Source organism: Macrotis lagotis, chromosome 3 (genome assembly GCF_037893015.1).
Source record: "Macrotis lagotis isolate mMagLag1 chromosome 3, bilby.v1.9.chrom.fasta, whole genome shotgun sequence".
Taxonomy (NCBI): domain Eukaryota; kingdom Metazoa; phylum Chordata; class Mammalia; order Peramelemorphia; family Peramelidae; genus Macrotis; species Macrotis lagotis.
In genome coordinates this window covers 74359166-74384432 of record NC_133660.1, presented here as the reverse complement: position 1 = coordinate 74384432, position 25267 = coordinate 74359166, and the positions used below count along the sequence as shown (strand labels likewise).

General features: G+C 33.7%; 1 protein-coding gene and 1 pseudogene across 1 annotated transcript in view; one reads left to right on the top strand and one right to left on the bottom strand.

Annotated features, from left to right (window-relative positions):
* TENM3 (teneurin transmembrane protein 3) overlaps positions 1-25267 on the top strand; it is a 3314517-nt gene that overhangs the window by 1336624 nt on the left and 1952626 nt on the right. The gene's annotated exons all lie outside the window — the stretch shown is intronic.
* LOC141517658 (large ribosomal subunit protein eL22 pseudogene) lies at positions 11361-11785 on the bottom strand (annotated as a pseudogene).

Genomic DNA, 25267 nt, shown 5'->3' with positions numbered 1-25267 from the left:
CTAAAGTACAAAATAAAGATTTCCTTCGATGTTTTTGCCCAAAAATTTAATTAACAAAAAGTAGTTATTACAGAATGGAAGCACATAAATTCCCCAAAATGTCTTAGCTAAAGGTTGATCTCCTTACCAAAGGACATTTACTAACATTCAACCACAAAGAAACAAAAGTAAGGACAACCTAAATTTGATCATGGTCCAATTTTGAGCAACAGCTACCACATTAGGTAATTACCCTAATTCCTTGTCAATTTATGCAGAAAAATATAAATTTGCATACCCTTTATACAGAGGTAAGTGCCCTTCCAGTAGTAATACAAAAAGGAGACCTCTTTTTTTGAAACATTTCTTTAGAGATAATTCAAAATGGCAGATTCTGAGGAAAAGATGTGGGGAGGGACATCCCTAGACATAAAGGCAGAGCAGATGAGTTATGATCAGCCCCACCACTACTATTTCTTAACCTTGAGGGAAGGGGATAGAAAAGGAGGGGAAGGAAGAAGAATTTGTTAGGTACCTACTATGTGTCAATCTGTTTAGCACTTTTCAAACATTATCACATTTGATTCTATCAACAACTCTTCAAGTTACATATTAATCTGATTCCCATTTTACATTTGAGGAAATGGAGACATTAAGACTCTAAATAATGTGCTGGGTGACACAACAGCTATTCAAACCTTCCTGACTACAGGTCCAATCTTAATGCACTTCTCCACATAGGACCATAGAATTATAGATTTAAAATTCAAAGATTCCTTAGTGGTCATGAGATACATAAAACTTATCTTGTAAATGTGGAATCTGGGGTCTAGTTAGGTTAAGTAACTTACTCAAAGCCACAAAGAAAGACTAGAGCTTGAATTCCAATTCAGTTCATAACTGTTTTTCTTACCTTTCACTGACAAATACTTCATCATGAGTTTGAATTTTGAGTTTTTAATCTGGATTGAAAATTTGAATCTAGATTTTTTATTTATGATTTACAATCCAACGCAATATAACACATATTAAAATAAAAAGGCAACTGGGTGGTACAATTCATAAAGGACCAGTCCTGAAGTCAAGAAGACTCATCTCACTGAATTCAAATTTGACTTCAGATTGATTGGTCCTTGTCCTTCCTTATTGAAGAAGACCAAAATGACATCACTATGTCTGAGACATTACATTGTGTCTGACTATGTCTGATCAGACCAGTAAAAGCTCGGAATGTTCTATCACAGGTTGGGCACAAATAGTCCATGTGAATACCTGGATACTCTAAATTTACATATATCACATTTCCTTTGAGCTGCTTCCATTTTGACTTCCTCAGAGAGTGCAACACCCTCACTGATGAGGGCATGCCATGTCTTAGGAAGATTCTGAAGATCACCCAGCAAGAAAAGATACCAGACACTGAAGTGCTTTTTCTAGCTAAACTGCCAAACATTCCAACATTACTACAGAGAGGGCAACTATTATGGACTGGTCACATTGTTAGGATGCCAGATGTATGCTTGCCAAAAAACTATTTTTATGGAGAACTCACAAAGGGCAAGTGCTCACAAGGGAGGTCAGAAGAAGTAATACTGAAACACCCTGAAGGTCTCATTGAGGAACTTTAGAATTGATCGTATAGTATGGGAGACACTGGCACAGGACCGCCCAGCATGGTGTGCTCTCATCAGTTAGGGCAAGGCAAATGGGGTTAAGTGGTTTGCCCAAGGCCACACAGCTAGGTAATTATTAAGTGTCTGAGGCTGGATTTGAACCCAGGTACTCCTGACTCCAAGGCCAGTGCTTTATCCACTATGCCACCTAGCCGCCCCAGTACTAAGTCCTAAAGTACTTGCTCAAGAACCCCAGAAGATGAATCTTCCTGAAAACAGGACTAGCACTCTATCTACTATATCAAATAAGTTTAACACACATACAAAAATAAAAACAGGACTGAAAAACAAATTTGGATTTGAAAAGTTGAACTTATTATAAATCATATTTATAATAATAATTTGCACTTAAATGTTGCTTTATGCTGCATTTTTCTTACAACCTTATGAAATCACTAATGTACCCTGATTTTACAATTATTGAAATAAAAATTCATAGAATTTAATGGACCTCTCTAAAGTCACAAACTAATGTCCTATTCCTGACTCCAAAGTAGATTTTCTCATTCCAAATCTAATATTCTATCTCCTCCATCCTAATGTATCATATTTGTTTTATATATATGCATGTATATATCCACACACAAGAAAATAAAATACATAGTGTTTCTGCAAATATATACATATATATAAAACTTCATATAGTTTCTGTATAGTGATATAGTATAGATATTTATTTATATAGTTTATGTCATCTATATAGTTTCTGTGTATTGAGATAGGTGATGTTTCATCATTTTAAAAATGGAGATCATGATACTACCTACCTACCTCCCAGGGTTGTTGTGAAGATAACACTAGATAATTGTAAAGTGCTTTGCAAACCTTTAAGCACTATATAAATACTAGCTATCAATATTATTATTCACTTTTATATAATGTTTATATATGTACATATAAAATATATATGCCTATATGAAATGCAGTAAGGTATTGTTAGAGAAGAAGACAATCTGGCCTCAACACTTCCTACTCCTACTAGCTGGAATAAGTTGTTTAACATCTCAGTGTCCTAGGAAACTTTCTCTAAATCTCTAAGTTGCAGAGAAAAAAAGTAAATTCCAAAGTGATTACTCTCACATCCATAATATGTGTATATATATATATATATATATATATATATATACCATAATATACTCCATTATGGTCAAAAATCCATGCCTTGGTGTGTCTTTACTGACAAACTATAGTTTTTCTTTATGTAGAAAATTATCAGTGTCAGTGACTCATCATTCTGTGGCTTATCAATTCAGATGATATATATCTCTTTGAACTTAGACTGTACTAAGGCTACAAGCATCTTATCCCTTATAAGATCTATGCTCAGATTTTTTTGTTGGAAGAAACTCTTCTGCATTAGTTTTCAATATCTTATAATCCTTTCCATGCCATGAAGAATCAATAGAGTACGAGGACTGTATTGGGGGAACTATGGAATACATAGAACATATAATGGATACAGATTGGTTGATGTTCCATATGTTTCTCATCCTAGAACCAACCTTGCTAACTTCAGAATCATCTTTTAACAATCCTTAATTAAACAGAAAACATCATAAAAAAACAAAAAAGCAAACCCAATATCTTTTGAGACAAGAGGGATTGCAGTCAGTATCAGTATTTTCAGATAGCACTCACACCAATGAAATGGAAAGTTAAAGCATCATTGAGAACAAAAAAATACTCTTGATCAGTACCCTCAAATTAAAATTCAACATTATCAAATACTTAACAACAAATATCAAAATACTTAAAATGTTGGCCTGTGGAGTACAAAACTAAATTCCAGCCCAAGTGACTAGCATCTATATACAATGTTCTCCTGGTTCTGCTCCCTTAGTACAGCATCAGTTCATATAAGTTTTTCCAGATTTTTCTGAAATCTGCTTGCTCTTAATTTCTTATAGTTCAATAGTATTCCATTACATTCATACACCACAACTTATTCAGATATTCTACAACTGATAGATATTCCTTCAATTTCTAGTTCTTTGCAACCACAAAAAGAGTTTCAATAAATATTTTTGTACATGTGGATCTTTTTTCCCCCTTTTTAAAAGATCTCTTTGGGATACAGTCCTTATAAGTGCTATTGCTGGATGAAAGCGTATGCACAGTTTGGTTGCCCGTTGAGCATAATTCTAAATTTCTCTCCGGAATGTTTGAATCAATACACAGGTATACCAATTAGTATACCAATTTTCCCAAATCATCTCCAGCATTTATCATTTTCCTTTTCTGTCATATTAACCAATATGATAACTGTGACTTGGTAGCTCAGAGTTATTTTAAGTTGCATTTCTCTAACTGATAGTGATTTGGATGTTTTTTTTTTCCTTATGACTATAGCTAACTTTAATTTCTAAATCTGAAATTTGTCTGTTTATATCAAGTAATGATTTGATATTTGTAATTCTTCAAATTGTACCATTAATAGTAGTACAGCTATAAGGAATATACATAGAAATGTTCTGGATATAAGGTGAATTTAGAGGGAATGACATAGATATAGGATGAGAAAGATGAGTACATTGGGTGTACCAGGAAGAGAGAAGAGGAATCAGGTAAATTATTTCACATGAAGAGGTAAAAAAACCCTATAATAGTAGAGGGGAAAATTGGAGGATGGGTATTGCTCATTGCTTGGATATTACTTTCAACAGTATTTGCTCAAAGGGAGAATAATGTGCACAATTAGTTGAATATAGAAATCTATCTTATTTGATAGGAAAGTAGGATATGAAGATATTAAGGGAAATGGGGAGGGGTGACTTATAGAAGATAGGTCAGAAGGAGGGAGGTGACAGGAAGCAAAGCATTGTCAAGGAGGAACAGGGTGAAAGGAGAGAAAGGACAAATAGGAGAAAAAAGTAGCATAGAGGGAAATACAGTTATCATAACTATGAATATGAGGGGATTGAACTTTCCCATAAAACAGAAGTGGATGTCAGAGTGGATCAAAAACCTGGATCCTACAATATGTTGTTTACAAGAACCACACTTGAAGCAGAGAGATGCACACAATATAAAGTTAAGAAACTATGATAGAATCTATTACACTACAGTTGAACTGTGAAAAGCAGGGGTAGCAATCTTGATTCCAAACAAAGCAACAGCAAAAATAGAACTAATTAAAAGATATTAGGAAGGAAACCATATGATAGAGAATGAAATTGCATCAATACTAAATATATATGCCAAGTGGCATTACATCCAAACTCCCAAGAAAATTACTTGAATTATGGATACATAACCAAACAAGAGAAAGAGAGCATTACCAAATGTGAAATGCATTATACATTGTAATACATTCTAAAACTTTTACACAAACAAAGCCAATTTAACCAAGATAAGAAGAAAAGCAGAAAAATGGGAAACATCTTTATAGCAAGTATCCCTGATTAAAGGCTCATTTCTTAAGTATATATACCAAACTGAGTCAAATTTATAAGATTTCAAGACACTTCTCAATAAATGGCCAGAGGATATGAATAGGCAGTTGTCAGATGAAGAAATCAAAACTATCTATAGGCATATAAGAAGTGCTTTAAATAACTTTTGATTTGAAAAATTCACATTAAAACAGATGTTAAAGTATCACTCACACCTATCAGGTTAGCTAATATGACCAAAAAAGGAAAATGATGAATGTTGAAAAGGATATGGTAAAATTGGGACTCTAATGCACTGATAGTGGAATTGTGAGTGGATCTAACCATTCTGGAGAGCAATTTGAAAATATAACCACAGGGCTATAAAATTATACATATCCTTTGATACAACTGTATACAAAAGAGATCATTAAGAAAAGGGAAAAAAGAACCTTTTCATGGTGTCAAAATTTTGGAAACCGAGGAGATGCCCATCAATTGACTGAAGATCCTGTGGTATGTGAATGGAATGGAATACTGTTGTACAATAAGAAATGATGAACAGGCAGATTACAGAAAAACCTAGAAAAACTTGTACAAACTGATACAAAGTAAAGTGAATAGAATCAGGAAAACAATGTACACAAATAGTAGCAGCATTGTGTGAGGATCAACTATGAATAACTCAGCAGCACAATGATCTAAGACAAGTACAAAAGATTTAAGAAGGAAAATGTTATCCATATCCATATAAAGAATTGGTGGATTTTGAATAGAGATGGAAGCATGCTTTTTTTTTACTTTATTCTTTTTCATGTTTTTTTCTTTTGATGTTTGCTCTTTAACAGTTGTGACTAATATGAAAATATGTTTTAAATAATAGTACATGTATAGCCTATATCAAATTGCCTACCAATTTTGGAAGAGGTAAAGGAAGAGAGAGAGAGAGAGAGGGAGAAAAGTTTGGAACTCAAAATCTTATAAAAATGAAAGTTAAAAATTGGGTAAATGAAATACTCTCAAAGGAAAAAAAAAACTCCTATAGTAGCTATAGGGAATAAATGAGTTAGTAATTTTAAAGCACATAGTACTGTGCCTTGGTAAATAGTAAGCACCATATAAATGTTAGATATTATTGTTTTTGTACAATTCCTGAAATATCTATGCAATGTAAACTATCGTGTATAGTGTATAGAACACTATAGAGTATAAATGATTATAATTTAAGGATGACAATTGTTGTAGTAAAACATAAAGTTACTTTTTCTTTAAATGTTCATGACAAATGCATGCTACTTTTGGACACTTTCCATGACACTTGAGCATTGAAGTTACTGGACCTTGGTCTATTCTGCCCTGAGCTGCTATAGCCCATCTCCAGGGAGAATTCACGTGTCACTCTCCACATGAGGAACTAGTAAGTAGAGGTCATCCAATTAGTCCTTCTGCCTTCAGGCAGAAGTATACCTAAGCTGTCATCAATTCTTAACAATCTTCAGAGAAGAACATAGTTTCCTATGGTAACATATCCCAGTGTTTAGCACTCTCTTATACCAAGAAGTCCTTCCTCATATCTACCTAAAAAAAAAAACCCAAAACTTAAAAATAAAAAAACCCCTCATACCAGAATTTAAGTTCTTTTTCTTTTGTTTGGTCCTCCCTTGAGATGAACAGTTCTTTCAATAACAATCACATCTGGCATTTCATAAATTTGCATTCATATTGTATCATTATATTTTCCTTCCTAATTAAAAAAAATCTCCTTTCCTTTCCAGCCCTCTAAACTCCCACATGCTTATTTCAAATGGAACATTTACAACTGAACTGGGAAATGGAATGTAAGGGAAGGGGAAACTGGACCTTTTATTTCATGGAAGTAAGGCATTCTCAGTTGGTTATCTTCTTCCACTGGTACTAAATGGATATCGATCTTTCTCTCTCTTACTCTCACTGTCTCTGTCTCTCTGCCTCCCTCTCTAACTATCCCTCCCTCTTTTTCTCCTCCTCTTCCCCCCCCTTCTTTCTTCTCCTCTCTCTGTGTCTTTCCCCTTGTGTTTCTCTGACTGTTCATGCCTCTGTCTCTAGACAACAAAACATAATAGCAATCGAGGAAAAGCGGGATTCAAATATTAGCAATGCTCTCTACTGGTTCGGGCCCTTTGCAAGTTTCTTAATCTCTCTGTGGTACCCAGGCAACTTTCTAAGAGCTATGAAATTCAAGTGTAGAAATAATTTCCTTATGGAGACTTTATAGAACCAATTAAATTATAGAAATATCTGTCTCTGCTTCTATATCTCTGTGTCTCTTTCTCTTTGTTTCTTCCTCCCCCTCCCTCTTTCTCATACCTCAGAGAACTTGGCATATTTTTTCTTGATCACACAGATAGCATATGATAGACACAGGATTTGAACACAGGTTTTCCAAAAGCAGATCTCTAACCACTACCTTACCTTTTTCTTATCAATTCAGACTATATATTGTTCTCTAGGATCCTTACTATAATTTTTCTTAATTTTATTGAAAATGCCTTTATATTTCTTTTCATTTTATTAATTTCCCTACTTCTCATCTTTGTAACTCTTTATTTTCATGTGCTATATCTATAATCACTTTCATCAAGATTGCCCTATCCATTAAATCATCAAACAGCCTCTAGCTGCTAACAGAGGTTCATTTTGAAATATTCTCCAACCCTTAAAACCTTCAGATGCAAAAAAACCTTAATAGTAAATGACCTAATATATTTTTTTCATTTGTTTCCTCTATTCAGTCTTATAAAATATTATCACTGCCATTTTAATATCTTAGCATGATCCCTCTGTACAATTACTTTGAGATGCTAATACCATTCACAAGGTATTGTTTTGGTCTTGAACTCTCCTATGTAAGACTGAAGGAAATTTTAACAGATCTTTAAGATCTTCTTGACAAACCTGAAAAAAATTAATGAGTTCAGAAAAAAAGTAATATATACACAGAGAGCCAGCAAGACCTAGTAGCAGCCCAGGAAAAGCTGGATTCAAATCTTACCAATGTTACTTTCTACCTGTCACCCTCTGCAAGTTACTTAAGCACTCTGTGGTGCCCAGGCCACTTCCTAAGACTACAAAGAGTAAAAATATTCAAGGGTAGAAAGAATTTCCTTATTGTGCCTTTGTAATACCAACTAAAGCATGCACACACATATTTATATATTGCAAATACCTCTTTTCAACCTCCCTACACTATACCTGCACTTTTGGTCAAAAATTATATTTTAGAAAGAAAGAAACTTGGCTAATTACAATTATGCAGTGGCTTCGTTATGTTCCTTCTCATGTACCAAGTTCATTACCATTCTGAGAAAATGTCTTGTAACGTGTTCTGTGATTCTGTAGTTGTTGTTGTCACTGAACTGTTTTTGAAGAGAACATTCCTGGTCTTTTATTTTTTACTTCCTACTATTTAGTACAAATGGTTTGCCTCACCATTTCTCTGGATCACACTTACTTTGGAACATGAAATTTTTGCCTGGAAGACTTAGAATAGCCATTATCTGATTCACCTTTTAGCTTATGGAGATTTTTTTCCCTTCAATTTTCTTGAGCCTCTTCTCTTCCTTTTTTAAAAACTATGTTACAACCTTTAATCTGTGAAACTTTATTTGATGGTGATAATTCCTAACATGTGCTTGTTTTGAGTTTGTCACCATAGTTGGACCTGAAGAAATGTCAGCTTCCCACTGGAGGCCAGATCATCTAAAGATGCCCATAACCCAGGAAAGATGCTAAAAATGAAATGCTTAGGAATAATAGTTTTGTGATAAGAAAAATGTTTGCAAGAATCAGGAGACACATTCCAAGGAGTTCAAGCTAAAAGAATTGTGACTTTTCAGGCCACTTATTGTACATGACCAGGAAGCCCTCCCAGAGTGACCAGTGGGAAACTAGACTAGACTTGCAAGCCTCTTTTCAGGGGAGGAAGAATAGGTCTGGAGAACGAGATTCCAAACCATCCCACTATTGAAGAGCAGCAGGGGAGGACAAGCTGATTAGGGGAATAAAAGGAGGAGGAAAGGGTCTGCCCTAGCATTCTTCAGTCTGTATCCAGGCTGGTGTTCTCCAGAGGAACCAGTAGAGAGCAGAGCTTCCCTGCCACATTAAGGAATTATCCACTCATTTCTCATTCCCTAATTCCCTTCCACTGTATTCTTAAAAACCCTAAACTGTATGTTAGTCAGTTAAAATTATCTCCATGCCAATTGTTCTTTTTTATCCTTTGTCAAAATTGACTTTCCCATTTTCAGATGAAAACCTAAGACTCTTGAAATCATTTGTGGCTCACAGGAGTGCTAACCTAGCTATTCAAAGTAGACTGAAATCATTTGGCTACTTTTCAAGTCTGATTCTCTTAGAACAATTACAAACTTCTGTGGTGTATTTTTGTAGGGTGGTATGTCGACTGGATAGATTTTTCTTTAGGAAGTCTACTATATGTTACTTGTGTCCCATTCATATGTTCCCTGAAATTGATAACCTGGTATGTCAATTTCACCCCATATAAACAACTTCCTTTTATCATTATTCGTAAAATTAATTTATACATTTTGTTTGGAAAATCATATATTTTCTAAAACGTATCCAATAAACATAAGTCCATTATGTGTTTAATAAATTTAAATAAATACAACATTGATTAAATTACTTAATATTTCTGAGTTTCTTCTTATTTATTTAGAAAATAAAAATTAGTATTGTTTGGTCAACTTAATTTAAGCTTTATGAACTTGGGTTTTATTTTAATGTTTTTATAATTTTGCTTCAGAATAACTGGCTTATTTTATAGGCCTAGGTGTTTTATATATTTAAAAAAAATAGGAAAGGGGTCCACAGATCTCACTGGGCTGCCATAGAGGTCCCATGGATGAAAAAGATTAAAGACCTCTTGAGTTCAGGAGACTACTAAAGTGTAGTATGATAGCCTCAAGAGCTGGAAGGAAGAAATCATTAAGTCTAACCTCCTCTTTTCATAGGCTCAGAATGTTTAAGGGATTTTCCCAAGGTCACACTGGCAGTATAAATACTTGCAGTCAGAGACTCTGTCTTTTGTTTTAAAATTGAATAGAAATAATGTGTACTCATAACACTTTTCATTAATGAAAGATAAATTGACCTTTCCTTTATACTTATGAAAATAGAATTACAGAGTGAAAAAAACCCATAACCAAATATTAGTGCTGCCATCCTAGATACAGGCATTTTAAAACATGCTTTCCCCTAACTCTTTAACTTGTAACCTATTTATTTTTCTTTACCTACATATGGTACTTGTGGTAGAATAGAAACCATTAATCTGAGTAAGTGTGAGGGACAGATATGAAAATGTATCTTTAGCCACATTGAATGTCCTGCCTTTTTTAATGATCCTCATTTTATCCCAAAAGGTTTCATAAGTTTCCATTATAAAGTTAGAAGAATGAACAGCCCACCTCAGTTGATTCAGTAAAGGAAGGAGAAGGGAATGGATGCCCTGATACCAGGCTCAGCAGGTGGTTTCCATAATCATATAGACTACAGGAGCCTTTGCTGCTGCTATTGGTTTTTTAAGCAAAACAAAACTGGTGAATAAATGTAAAAATCTCTTTCCTAAAGAGCTTTCTTTCAAAGAGATACCTGGGCAGGCATGTATTAGCCTAAAGCCAATGTTTAAAACCTTCTGAAAATGGTATTTATGATAAAGCAAGTATCATCCTCACCACAGTGTTACTCAAGAGCTGCTTCTGTGAGAAATGTATTACAACTAAGGCTTAAAGAGAGACATTTTTCTTTGTTTGATGTTGATAGCAGTCCTCTGGGATAACTCCCCAAGTATTTTTTTTTCCTGGCCAGATTATCATTAAGTTTATGAAGGAAGGGGGCTCTGAACTACATAGATTAGCAGGTAAGTTTAGCCACCTGGTCATCAACTATAGGTCAGTTCTAAATGTGCTTTAATGAGTGCACAGTAAAATTCAATCTGGCTTTCAATTCCAAATTATGGATAGTTTGTAGATCAGATTGGGTTATAAAAATATTTATGATTTAAAGCTATTGTCTAGAGTTGTGAACATTTTTCTGCTTCCTTTCTAATTGGGGATGGTTAGTCTCAGTTTGGGAGCCAATAAGTAATGTAGATCATTTTTTTTTAGGTTTTTGCAAGGCAAATGGGGTTAAGTGGCTTGCCCAAGGCCACACAGCTAGGTAATTATTAAGTGTCTGAGATCGGATTTGAACCCAGTTACTACTGACTCCAAGGGCAGTGCTTTATCCACTATGCCACCTAGCTGCCCCATTTTGTAGATCATTTTTTTTGGTTCAAGTTTTATTCAAGATCACATACAAAACGTATCCAGACCCAAAAGGGTTTAATCTTCCTCCTCTTCTTCCTCTTCATCCTGGTTGATCTGGAAGTACCGTAATTCATAACTCTGTTGGCCACCACCCGGAACCAATCACATAGATTGTTCTTCTTTAAGTATTTCTTTGTCAGGTACTTCAAATACCTTTTAGAAAAGGGCACCTCTGATGTCATGGTTATCATACTCTTGCTTCTCTCAATGGTTACAACTCCACCACCGAGGTTTCCAGCCTTTCCATTCACTTTGATTCGTTCTTGTAAAAACTGCTCAAAATTAGCGGCATCCATAATCCCATCTTCCACAGGATGGGTACAATCAAGGGTGAACTTGAGAACTTGCTTTTTTTTTTGCCGCCCTTCATCGCAGATTTCTTCACGGAAGCCATGGCGATCGAGCAGGCAGAAAGGCTGTAGATCATTTTTAAGAAAACAAAGTTCATATATGAATAAAATAGAGATAGAAGAGATGAATGAATTATGAATGCAACTAAAAAAACAAGAAAAAGAACAAATTAAAGATCCCCAATTAAATACCAAATTAGAAATTCTGAAACTCAAGGGAAAGATTAATAAAATTGAAAGCAAGAAAGCCATTGATCTCATAAATAAAACTAAGAGTTGGTATTATGAAAAGTCTGTAAAATAGATAAACCTTTGGTTAATATGCTTAAATAAAAAGAAAGAAGGTAACCAAAAGGGATGAACTAACCACCAATGAGGAGGAAATTAAAGAGATAGTTCAGAGCTATTTCGCTGCACTATATACCAATAAATTGGATAACGTGAGTGAAATAGATGAATATTTACAAAAATACAAACTGCCCAGATTAACAGAAGAGGAAATAAATTACTTAAATTACCTCATTTCAGAAAAAGAAATCGAGGAAACCATTAATAAACTCCCTAAGAAAAAGTCTCCAAGTTCAGATTGATTTACAAGTAAATTCTACCAAACATTTAAGGAACAATTAATTCCTATCCTTCATAGACTACTGAAAAAAATAGGAGAGGAAGGAGTTATGCCAAACTCTTATGTCACCAACATGGTACTGTTAACTAAGCCAGAAAGAACCAAAACAGACAAAATTATAGAACAATCTCCTTAATGAAAGTTAATGCAAAAATCTTAAATAAAATTTTGGCATTGAGACTACAGCAAATTATTACTAGGATAATACACAATGATCAGGCAGGATTTATATCAGGCAGGCAGAGATGGTTCAACATTTGGAAAACACTCAACATAATTAAACATATCACTAGCAAAACCAACAGAAATCATATGATTATCTCAATAGATGCTGAAAAAACCTTTGATAAGGGGCAGCTAGGTGGTGCAGTGGATAGAGCACTGACCTTGAAGTCAGGAGTACCTGGGTTCAAATCTGGTCTGAGACACTTAATAATTACCTAGCTATGTGGCCTTGGGCAAGCCACTTAACCCCACTACCTTGAAAAATCTTAAAAAAAACCCAAAAACCCCTTTGATAAAATGCAATATCATTCCTATTAAAAATACTAGAAAATTTAGGAATAAATGGAGTTTTCCTTAAAATAATAAATAATATCTATGTAAAACATCAACAAATATATGTAATCAGAATAAACTTGGAGCATTTCCAATAAAATCAAAGGTGAAACAAGAATGTCCATTGTCACTATTACTATTCAATATAGTAATTAGAAATGCTAGCTGTAGCAATAAGAGAAGAAACAAATTGAAGGAATCAGAATTGCAATGAGGAAGCAAAACTTTCACTCTTTGCAGATGATATGATGGTATACTTAGAGAACTCGAGAAAATCATCTAAAAACTACTTGAAAAAACAAGTTCAGCAAAGTAGTAGGATAGAAAATAAATCCTCATAAATCATCAGTATTTGTATATATGAACAATAAAATTCAAGAGAAAGAGAAAGAGAAATTCCATTTAAAATAACTATAGACATCATTAAACACTTGGGACTCTATCTCCCAAGAGAAACCCAGAAACTGCATGAACACAATTATAAAGCACTTCTCATCCAAATAAAGTCAGATCTAAATAATTGGAAAAATGTCAAATGCTCATGGTTAGGTCAAACTAATATAATTAAAATGTCAATTCTACCAAACTAAATTCCTTATTCAGTGCCATACCAATCAAACTACCAAATAACTACTTTACTGAGCTAGGAAAAAAGAGTAACAAATTTCATCTGGAACAACAAAAGGGCAAGAATAGAAAGGGAACTGATAAAAAAAATGTCAAGGAAGGTAGCCTAGCTCTACCAGATGTAAATCTATACTATAAAGTGACAGTCATCAAAACTGCCTGATACTGGTTAAGAAATAGAGAAATGGATCAGTAGATTAGGATAGATTCAAAGGAAACCTCAGTAAATGACTACAGCAATCTACTGTTTCACGAATGCAAAGACATCAGCTTCTGGCATAAGAACTCACTATTTGACAAAAAATTGTTAGAAAACCTGGAAAATAGTATGGCAAAAACTAGACATAGATCCCCATCTCACACCCTATACCAAAACAAGGTCAAAATAGGTATAGAATTTGGACCTAAAGAACAATAAATGGTGATGAATGGTAATAGACCAAGAAATACTCTATCAGATCTATGGAAAGGGTATTAATTTATGACCAAATAATAATTAGAGCACATTATAAGCTGAAAATGAATAATTTTGACTATATGAAATTGAAAAGATTTTGCACTAATACACTCAATGCAGCCAAAATTAGAAGTAAAGCAGAAAACTGGGAAATAATCTTCACAACTAGGAGTTCTGATAAAACTCTCATTTCTAAAATATATAAAGATTGCATCAAATTTATAAGGTCACAAGTCATTCCCCAATTGATAAATGGTTGTTTTTCTTTTTTTTTTAGAAGGAGAGGGATTAAGGGACTTGCCCAAGGTCCCATAGCTAAGTAATTCCTAAATGTCTGAGATTATATTTGAACTCAGATCCTACTGACTCCAGGACTGGTGCTTTATCCACTGTGCCACCTCACTGCACCCCCAATTGATAAATGGTCAAAGGATATGTACAGTTTTCAAACAAAGTAATTAAAGCCATATATAATCACATGAAAAAAATGCTCCAAATCATTATTGATTAGCAAAATGAAAAATTAAAACAACTATGAGGTACCACCTCACACCCATCAGATTAGCCAAGATGAGGAAAAGGAAAAGTGATCAATGTTGGAGAGGTTATGGGAGAATTGGGACACTGATGTATTGCTGGGGGAGTTTTGAATGGATCCAGCCTTTCTGGAGAGTAATATGGAACTATGCCCAATAGAACAGTTGCTCCTAACCTTTGACCCAACAATTCCAATCCTACGTCTCTATCCAGAAGAAATTATTTAAGAAAGGGAAAAGTCCTACATGTTCCAAAATATTCATAGCAACTCTTTTTTGAGGTGGCAAAGACCTAGAAATTGAGGGGATACCCATCAATTGGGGAATGACTAAACAAGTTATGATATATGAATACTATTGTTCTATAAGAAACCTAAAATGGTCAGACTCTAGAGAGGCATGGAATGACTTATGGGATCTCATGCTTAGTGAAGGGAGTAGAACCAAAAGAACAATGTACACATCAGCACCAACACTGTGAGATGAACAACCTTGATAGAAGCAGCTCCTCTCAAGCAATTAAGAGAGCTGGGACAACTGTATTAGACCAGCTATGGATAATGTTATCCCCATCTAGAGGAAAACAAAAGAAAACAAAATAAAACACCCCCCCACACACACACACACACTCATACAAACAACCCTTCAGAATCTGATGAACAATTTAAAAAAATTATCTTTTATGTATTTCTTTTCCTTAATCCTAATTCCTTATACTGGAAATAACTAATCTGTAAACATGCTTATCAAAAATATGTTTATACAATGCTACCCTGCCTGTTTGCAGATAAGGGGAGGGTGGAAGGAAATTTTGTAATTTAAAAATATACATGTGCATATAGATGAAAATAAAGACAGAAAGAAAAAAGAAAATGAAGTTCAGTCATATTCATCTATAAAGGGCAAGGGAAAAAACTAAATAGATTAAGTAATAAAAAGCAAAAGTCCTCAGGATCTATTTTAATGAATAAAATGACTTGTATTTAGCATATTCAAAATTTGCCCAAACTACAGCTTCAGATTTTTTCTGGAGAAAGTTTCTTTCTATCAAGTAGATGAAATGTTCCTTTTAAAATTTTATTTGCACAAGTTGTTTCCTTAGCAATTCCCCTTTAAAATCTAGAGACCCTAAACTTTACCTTTATCTTGGAAGCTGTCCATCTCTCTACTCTCTATTCTCTGTTTCTCTGTGTGTATCTCTCTACCTGTCTGTCTCTCTGAAGGATTTTATTTTTATAACCATAAATGTTTTATAATGATTCAGCAAGATATAAATCATGATGTGGGCATGATGAAGCTATGACCTTGACCTGGTGATTATTCAGAAGATAGTTTTTCTCATCCAATGCCTGCAGCTGTAGTATCATTCCTTGTGTAAAGTTTAATAAACTTTTGTTGAAGATTGCATTGGCTGGAGTATCTTTTCAAAAAAATATTATTTCCTTACTGCCAAACTATTTTAATTTTATACACAAACCTTTTCAGAATCCCTTCTCAGTAAACTTCCATCTTCCTTCTTTTGTGCCTAAACCAGTCTGGTCAACTCATTGTCCCTTAATCAGGTATTATACTTACCCATTATTCTTATCATCTTTTGGTTCCCTCTTTATCTGAATTAGTCTTCTAAATAGATTTTCTTGGTCATCTAAATAAGGTACACCAATCCTCCCAAATCTTTATTGTTTGATTCCTCTCAGCATGGCTCATGTACCACCTGATATTTGATATTTGTTAATTTCTCTTTTTCTGGAGTTGGATCATTTCTCTCCTTTATGAAAAAGGAAATGATTTTGTATTCTTTAAGGTGCTCTCCATCTCTAAAACCACTATTCTCTGATTCTTGCACTTAGTAGTTGTAAACAGCTTTAAGGAAATAAAAGACATTGCAGTCCTTGAATAATGAACAAGAGTAAGTGAGAATCAGCATTTTCCCTATTTCTCAAAAATCTTCAATGGTTCCTAGTGCACAAAGTATAAAAGGTAAACTTTGAGATTTAGCCCCTCTATATTCTAGCTATCACATACTTTTCCAGTCTTATTTAATATTACTTTACTGGAGGCATATTGCATTAAAACCAAACTAGACATATGATGTTAAAACCAAACTAGACAGAAAATTCTAGGACCAGGGGAACTTCACTTTTTCATCCCTGACTCTGTGCATCCATACTTCCAGGCCTGGAATGAACTACCTCCAAAATTCTGCAAATCAAAATTTTCTCTTCCTTCAAGCATTCAGTCAAGTGCTACTTCTGTCATTAAGTCTTCAGCCTCACCCACCCCACCTAAAATATCTTTTCTCTCCCTCCTCAATATTTCCTGGACTACTTTGTTTCTCTCCTTTACCTTGGAATTTTCTACTTTTTAGAAATATCCTTATCTGTATATATATATATATATATATATATATATATATATATATATATCCCCACTTCCTCACCTATACCCTAAAATAGAATGTAAGCTTTCTTTATCTTAGAACCTCTATCACCTAGAATAGTGCCTTGTATATCATAAGTATCCAATTAAATAACTTAATTCTCTAGCTTTGGAAATTGGATTAGGCATTTTTTTTTTTTTAGTTTTTGCAATGCAATTGGGTTAAGTGACTTGCCCAAGGCCACACAGCTAGGTCATTATTCCTAGAGGCTGGATTTGAACTCAGGGACTCTTGAGTCCAGGGCCTGTGCTCTATCAACTGCATGACCCAGCCACCCCAGACATTCTTTTTATAAAAGTGTTTCTGAGCTTAAAAATCAGGATATATTTTCTCAATTTGATTTTAGAAACCTATGAAATATTAAAAAGTTCATATTTTACACAATATGTTTTTATGAATTCAGTAGCAATGTAGCAAAACAGATGTGTATTAATATTATAATGTGTTGTTTTTCAGGCATTTCAGTTTTAACTAACTTTTTGTGACTGCATTTGGGATTTTCTTAGCAAAGATTCAATGGTTTGCCATATCATTCTTCAGCTCATTTTACAGATGAAGAAACACAGGCAAACAGGGTTAAGTGACTTGCCCAGGGTCATTAGCTAGTAATTGTCTGAGACTAGATTTGAACTTATAAAGATGAATTTTTCTGACTTCAGCCTTGGTGTTTTATGTACTTTGCTCCCTAATAACCCAATAAAATTTATCATGGCTTATAATTATTTTTTCTCATAGCCAGGCTTTTGTGAGGAATCACATGCATAAAAAGTATTAATGATGTCTGAAAACTCAACATATCCTTAAATATATAGTGACCAAGACATATGTTGTTATGAAGTCTTTGGCAAAGCAATTTTCCCATTATCCATTCATAAATCACTGTTATGTAAATTTCCATCTTGATTTCTTTGAGTTATTTAGTGTTGCAAATTCCTAATCTTTTTTCCCCTTTATAATTCATTCTAGTAGCAATATAAGACAGCACAGACTCTAAAATATAGGACCATTAAATTACCATTATGGGCTTTTTTTTGATTCATGGACTTATCACACTATAACTAGAGGGCTTGTTGCCATTAATGTACCTATACTATGAAAAGTATGTGTAGGAATCCTGAAAATCAAGAGCTATATACAAAAAAGTCATTAACACAATTATATTTCCATTTCAGAATTTTGTGATTAAGTGCATGAACCAAAAAATAACTACTATCTACCTTGTCATTAATATACCTGCTTAATGAAGTATATCTAAAATATTATCCTACTTTCAATTCTCTAGTTTACTTAGTCCAGAGGAAAAATAATTTCCAAATGTAGCATATGCCTGATAGCACAGAATTAAGGTATTATGTTTTCCATTTAACTATTTGATGTTAACTTTCTAGCAAACCAGATGGTGTTCAATATGGAATGTGTGTAACTTATTTCTAGATATTAATGACTGTATAATATGAAAAGGTGCCTTGGAAAGACCTGGGACAGAATGATACAATTCCTAATGGTTAGCTAACTCAATACTGCATAAAATCTAAAAGATGTTACATCAAAATATACAAAGTTCAAGATATAATCATATCATGGAACTGAAAATGAATACTTTCCTTTTCTCAATTACTGAAAGGAATCAGAAAGTGGGGAAAGCATCTGAGAAACATTTTTATAACAGGATCAAGGGAAGAAGAATTTGTTTCTGAATTTGAGGAGAGAAGTATTCTTTTCTTCATCTCCAGTTGGATTCAATTTGGGGCTAATGAGATGGGCAAATGCATAATTTTAATAAGAATTTTCATATCCATTAATGACTTGCAAGTATGCATAATAAATGAAGAAAGGGCAAGATTTAATTATATATTTTAGACTCAAAAGCAACAGTGGCTCTAATATCATTGGCAGATTTCATTTAAAAGTTCAGCTTCTATATGCCACTCTTGATTTCTTCTCACTAAATGGGAATCACACTAAACATCACAAATAGTGAATAATGAGAAAAACCATTTATCTAAGCTAACAGTAAATAGAAATCAAAAAATTAAACTAGATTAATATATAATAGAAAATACTCAGGATGAATAAACTCTTTCACAGGAATGAGATATCCCAGTTTTTAACCAAGAAAGATGCCCCAATCTCATCCATAGAGACATTTCTTGAAGTCTCTAGGAAGATAAGTTAAAAATCAGGGATCTTATTGCTCCAAATAGTGGAATGGAAGGAGGGATGAAGGAGTAATCTCTCTTTTTTTCCCAAAACTTTCATTTAAACTTTGTCTACCTTGAAGGTTCTCGCCAATTTGCCATTTTCTACATCACCAATGATGTCTTAGTTATAGTGCTCCAAATCATTCTTTCTTGAAAGCTAGATTACAATAGATAGTTTGTGGGACCAGTTTCTCTAGACTTTAATTTTCCTATACTTTCATCCTCTTCCTCAAGAGTCACTAGAAAATAGGTTGAGTAGAAATCAGCATTAGTAGTTATCTATAAGTGTGTGAAATATTTCCTCATACAATCATCAAAACATTGGAAAGAAAAAAATAAGTAAAAAAAGAAGAAGATAAGGAAAAAGGAAGGAAAGAAAAATCAGAGGAAGGAAGGGGAAAAGGTAAGAAAGGAAAAATTGAAGGAAGAAAAAAATAAAAAAATTAATTCTATCACTAATAGGATTCAAAAATGCATTGAGACACCAGGCAATCTCTTGATTATGAAGCTGATAGGATGATATCCTAGCTAGTTGAAGTTAGCAAATAAAATAAATTCAAGTTTTCCTTTCATCTTATTTCATACATCGTAAAAGTATAAACTCAGAATGCAATTAAAATGTTCACATCATTGTCAAGCAGACCATTGTCTGAAGTGTAACTAACTAGTAAGCAAAACTTTTAAATAGAAAAGAAACCCTGGAAAATTAACCTTGCAGTAGGTTACTCAGGCACTAAAACAAAGGTTAATGGAGGTTGGAATTGATTCATCATTGTTCCAGTGATTTCTCTGAGAAGTCAGAATTCAGTCACTGTCTATTGGACTCTCTTGATTAGCAAGGTAAAGGAAAAAGTTCTAGCTATTACAAACTTAAAGTTATTATCTTAGGAAGAATCCTCTATCTGCTACAACTGTGACCACTGCTGTTATGATGTCTCTACATCCCCTTTGCTCATTCTTCATCAAAATGATTTTTGAAAGCCCTATTGTAGAAGAGAACTCTACTCCCCAGATGAGAGCTTATTCTACAATTCCTCTCTTCTCATGTCAGAATAAATAAAACCCATAGGGACTATAATGATGTAGGCTCCCTCAGACAATGAGAGAAAGATCATCTAAAATCATCTTCCTTATTTTATAGATAACAAAACTGAGGCCAAAAAGAGACAGCTTCAGAGATATCTAACTTTTCTTTCACATTTTTGTTTCTGCTATACCATAGTCTTCCTTGTATGTGACTTAACCAAAATAGTATCATTGATAAAAAAAAAAACAGAATGAATTTGGGAATTCATGGAAATCTTTTGCACTGTGATCCATCTGAATGATAAATGAAAATGTTAAAGTATTGTGTACTTTTTATAATTAGTTCTTGTTTTTTTTCCTAGAGAAAATGTTAAATTTCCTAGGAAAAATAGTACATTTTCATTCTTGTCTATTGCATAGACTTCAGGTGCATTTGGGCAATTATTGTAATTCTTTTTCCTTTGCCTCTTCTTTTTTGCTGCTTTACTCATGATGCTCACTGGGAAACAGTCATTTTTTCCCCCCACTGTTTCTTTTATACCTAGGATTCTATATATTATCTTGGAATCGTAAGTAGGTTCTAAGGCACCCCACATGTCCAGCTCATCAGGTGTTAGAGCAAATGTTAATGTTAGTATCCTTGTTCTTTTGGAGAAATGATGATGTGCCAAAATGCTAGTAAGTTGAAAGTGCTTAGATATGCAGAACTAAATATTTTTTTGCAAGGATAGCTCTCTCTTTAAATCTTATCCATAGCACTTTTATTTGCTACATCTATCAGGCAGTAATTTTCCAGTAGAAACACAAATCTTAAAATGCATCCATTCATTGTACTGGCTACCATGAAATTGAGATCCAATTCTAACCCAACAGACTATGCAAAGTTTTATTTTTGCTTCATAATGGAGGTCTTTACCCACTTATTGCTCCTTAACTCTAAATTAACTGAAAAAAAAATTGTCCTTAAGAATTTTTGCCTTTTATACATGCATTCCTGAATCAAGTCAGTGGGTTTTCTGGTGTATATTTTGAAAGATGGAGAAAACATACTTTCTTGCCTAAAGTTCTAACTTATATGGGGAAAAATTGTTTTGAGATTCTTCACAACATAATCATATACTGCAACCACCATGCCCTTTGGGTGACTCACTAATGTAGTGACAGAGTCTATGTAAAGTGAACCTCAGGATTTTTATAGTACAGACTTTAAAGGTCAAGCAGATTTCCTACTAGCTTAAAACTATCTTAATAATGGAAGAATATTTCTGTTTTAAAATTTATTTATTTTCATCCATATGTATATGCATATTTCCAAATTACAAAATTTCCCTCCACCCTCCCCTCTCAGCCCCCTCCCCTCATCAGGGAACAGTCAGATCAGCATTTTATATACATATTTTGTTAAACATGTTTAGAAATTAGTAATTTTTGGCATGAGGAATTAGAATTAAGGGAAAGAGATAAATAAGAGATAATTTTTATAAAGTGTCAGATTCAGAAGGGTTATTTTTTTTTTCTGTGTGTTTTGTTTTGTTTTTCTTCCTCTGGTTGGGGATAATTGTCTAATACAATTGTCCTAGTTCTTGGGACTGCTGAGAGGATTTGCTTCCATCAAGGTTGTTCATCTCACAATGTTATTGATATGTACATTGTTCTCTTGGTAAGGAAGAATATTTTTTGTTTTAGGTTTTTGCAAGGCATATGGGGTTAAGTGGCTTGCCCAAGGCCACACAGCTAGGTAATTATTAAGTGTCTGAGACCAGATTTGAACCCAGGTACTCCTGACTCCAGGGCTGGTGCTTTATCCACTATGCCACCTAGCCACCCCAGGAAGAATATTTCTAATAGATAAGTCTAGGCATGTCACACTCACTTGGTGAAAACTCTTCAATGTCTTCCAATTGCAAAAAGTATAAAATGAAAGAACCTTAGTTTGACAATTCAGGTTCTCTATGGTCTAACTTCAACTTGCCTTTACAAAATTATTTTGCATTATTATCTACCTTGCCCTCTTTGTTACATCAGGAATTAGGTGGTGCAGAAGAAGAGTGCTGGACTTGCATTCAAGAAGATCTGAGTCCAAATCTACCTTAAACACTTACTTGCTGAATGAAGGTGCTGAACAAGTCATTTAGTCTCTGTCTGCCTCAATTTCATCATCTGTAAATTGAGGATTATATTAACAGCACCAACTTCCTAGGGTTGTTTTTAGGATTAAATGAGAATTATATTTGTAAAGTGCTTTACTTACTTGAAAATGTTGTATAAATGCTAGCTATCATTATCATTTATTATTACTACTACTAGCTTTATTATTATCTAAATCATTCTTCATTTCCTGAGCTCAAGCACTTAGCAAACTTTAAGTGCAATATAAATAGTAACTTGTACTATTGTTATTATTATTATCTAAATACTATAAGTTTTTCCCTGAGCTATGTTATCTTTCTTGTCTGTGCAATACAGTGGGATGTCTAACTTTTCTGATATGCATTTCATATTTATCTGTATTTGTCAAAGTTTTTCCTCTTCTGTCAAAGTTCAGCTCAAGGATCATCCTGATCTCATCAGCTGAAACTTTGTTCTCAAAATTTTCCTGTATTCTTTTACTTTAACCACTCCCATATGTGCGACACTCTTCAAAGTAATATACTCAACTCTGTACATATCATAACATGCTTCCTTAAAAACAGAAAAAAGGAAAATGAGGTTGTCTTAAATAATTTCTCATCTTTTAATCCCATATAGTAACCTTCACATAGTCAACATTGCATATTTATGAAATTACTGTCAAATGTACTTCCCAATTCAATAGAATATACAATAGATCCTATGTATGGGTTATGTTCTGGCTGCATATATAGTTCTGATAAGTTTTTTTTAATAAGACAGCATTGCTGGGATAACATTACCTCCCCTTCCTTTTTCTTCCTTTATAATGTGTAAGAGACAGGACCCAGGAGAGAGGGTATGAAACATAATTTGATATGGGAAATTGATTATATGTGGCCCATGCAAAGCCAATCAGAGGCTTTATCTAGAAAACTTTATGGGGGAAAACTACCAAGTGTCATAAACTACACTTTCCCTTTCTTGTTTCTATTCTTTCCTTTAAATAAATGTAAAAGAATGGGGGGGGGGGAGTCTAGCTGCTGCAGTCTAGGTTGATATAACTTCAGAGGAATATTTTCCCACCATCCATTTGAGAGGATGAATAGAGCCAAGCCATTAGTGATGATGGGGTTAGAAAAATACAGTACTCATTTCTAAATCTAGTCTATGGCTAAGACTTATTTATATGAATTTCCAAAGAATGAACAAAACACATTCTTTTTTAATGTTTCCCTCCTGCTCCTGAGAATAAATGGCTCTGCCAAGATTCGCAATGACGCTATCCATACCCAAATGATAGGTGCTTTGTTGAACTGCCTCACTTGCTGGCATAATTTCCAGAAGTTAGACTTCTAAGCATAAAATATTCCATGTTTGTCCTGAATATTTTGCAGTGTGAGACAAGCTCAGTACAATTTATGCTATAGTGTGTCCTACAGCAACTGAGATGTCATATTGCACAATGCTGAAGGTAAATCTCCAGTAATTTATTGCATACCTTGAGAAGGACTTACTGTTCCCTTTAGTTTAATGTTGTTAAATTGTTCCCTTGCCTCAGAGGGATTATTTGCATATGTTTAACAGAATGCAGACCTGGCCACATTTGTTTCTAATGTCTAATTAGATGTGAAGGGACCTTGACTTTAATATTATGCTTTAAATTTAACTCTAGTGAACTGTGACTGAAAATGATATTACAGTCTATTAGGTATGATCTGAAAAAATAAGCTTGTAATTTGTAGTATTATTCTGACTACTACCCCCTTTGCAGACTATGTTTCAAATATTGTTATAAAATGAAAGTCAGATCCATGACTTTTTAAAAAAATCTTGAATAGAAACTTTGTAAGAAGACTGGGTGAAGTAATGTATGCTTGTCATCCCTGGTGGATCTCTTGAGCTCATGAGTACTGAATGGAACCGGACTAAGACAATCAGATATCTGTATTCAATGTGGCACCAAGGTGATGAACCTTGTGGAGATGTGGGTCACAAGATGAATAAACTAGAGCAAAGAAATGCTTCTAGAATAGAGTCTGAGAGTAGCTTCTGCTCTTCCAGACTAAGAAAGATAAATAATAGATCCCATTTCAAACACATGGACATAAAAATAAACAAAAACTATAACAATTTGTAAAACTGAAAGAAACTAAGACTATTAAGTAAAACTATTAAAAGAAGGCTGACAGTTGGGGAAGTGAAGAGCTATATTTTTGTTAACAAAGTTAAAGGACTTGATTTTTGGGTCAACTCTATACAAAACAGGCAGTCTTCCACCCGCATGTCATTCTCTCTTCTCTCTAAACTTTGTCTTACCTCTACTTGTCAAAATTCTTATTTTCCTTCAAGGTCCAAGAGAAATCTTACCTCTCCAACATTCTTATTCTCTCTTTTCTCTATCTGCCTCTTCCCTTTCTCTTTTTCTCTTCTTCTCCCCACTTCTCTCTCCCCTCCCCATCTCCCAGTCTCAGCTTAGGATACTTTTCCTTGATCTCTCCTTTGTGTTCATTAAACTCTTCCTTATGCTTATTTATGTATACATGACCCCCTAAAATACAAATTTTAAATAGTAGAATAAAAAAATCTTGAAGACAAATCTTCATTTTTCATCTTTGAACCCTCAATGCCTATTAATTATCTATGAGCTTCAGTTTCTATACCTGCAAAATGAAATGGTTGGATTAGAATATAGCCTTCAAGTTTTAATTCTATTATCTTATAAATATGATATTATATAATATAATAATATAACATAACATAATATAATAATATAATTAATATAATAATGATATAAACTTTAAAGCCATAGTAAACTTTGACTAGTAGACAAATCTTTATTAAATGTTATGCCAGGCAATTTTGGATAATGTGCTATTATCAATTGCACTATTATCAATTTAGCTTAATAGACAATGAAATATGCTTTGCAGCGTTATCTCTA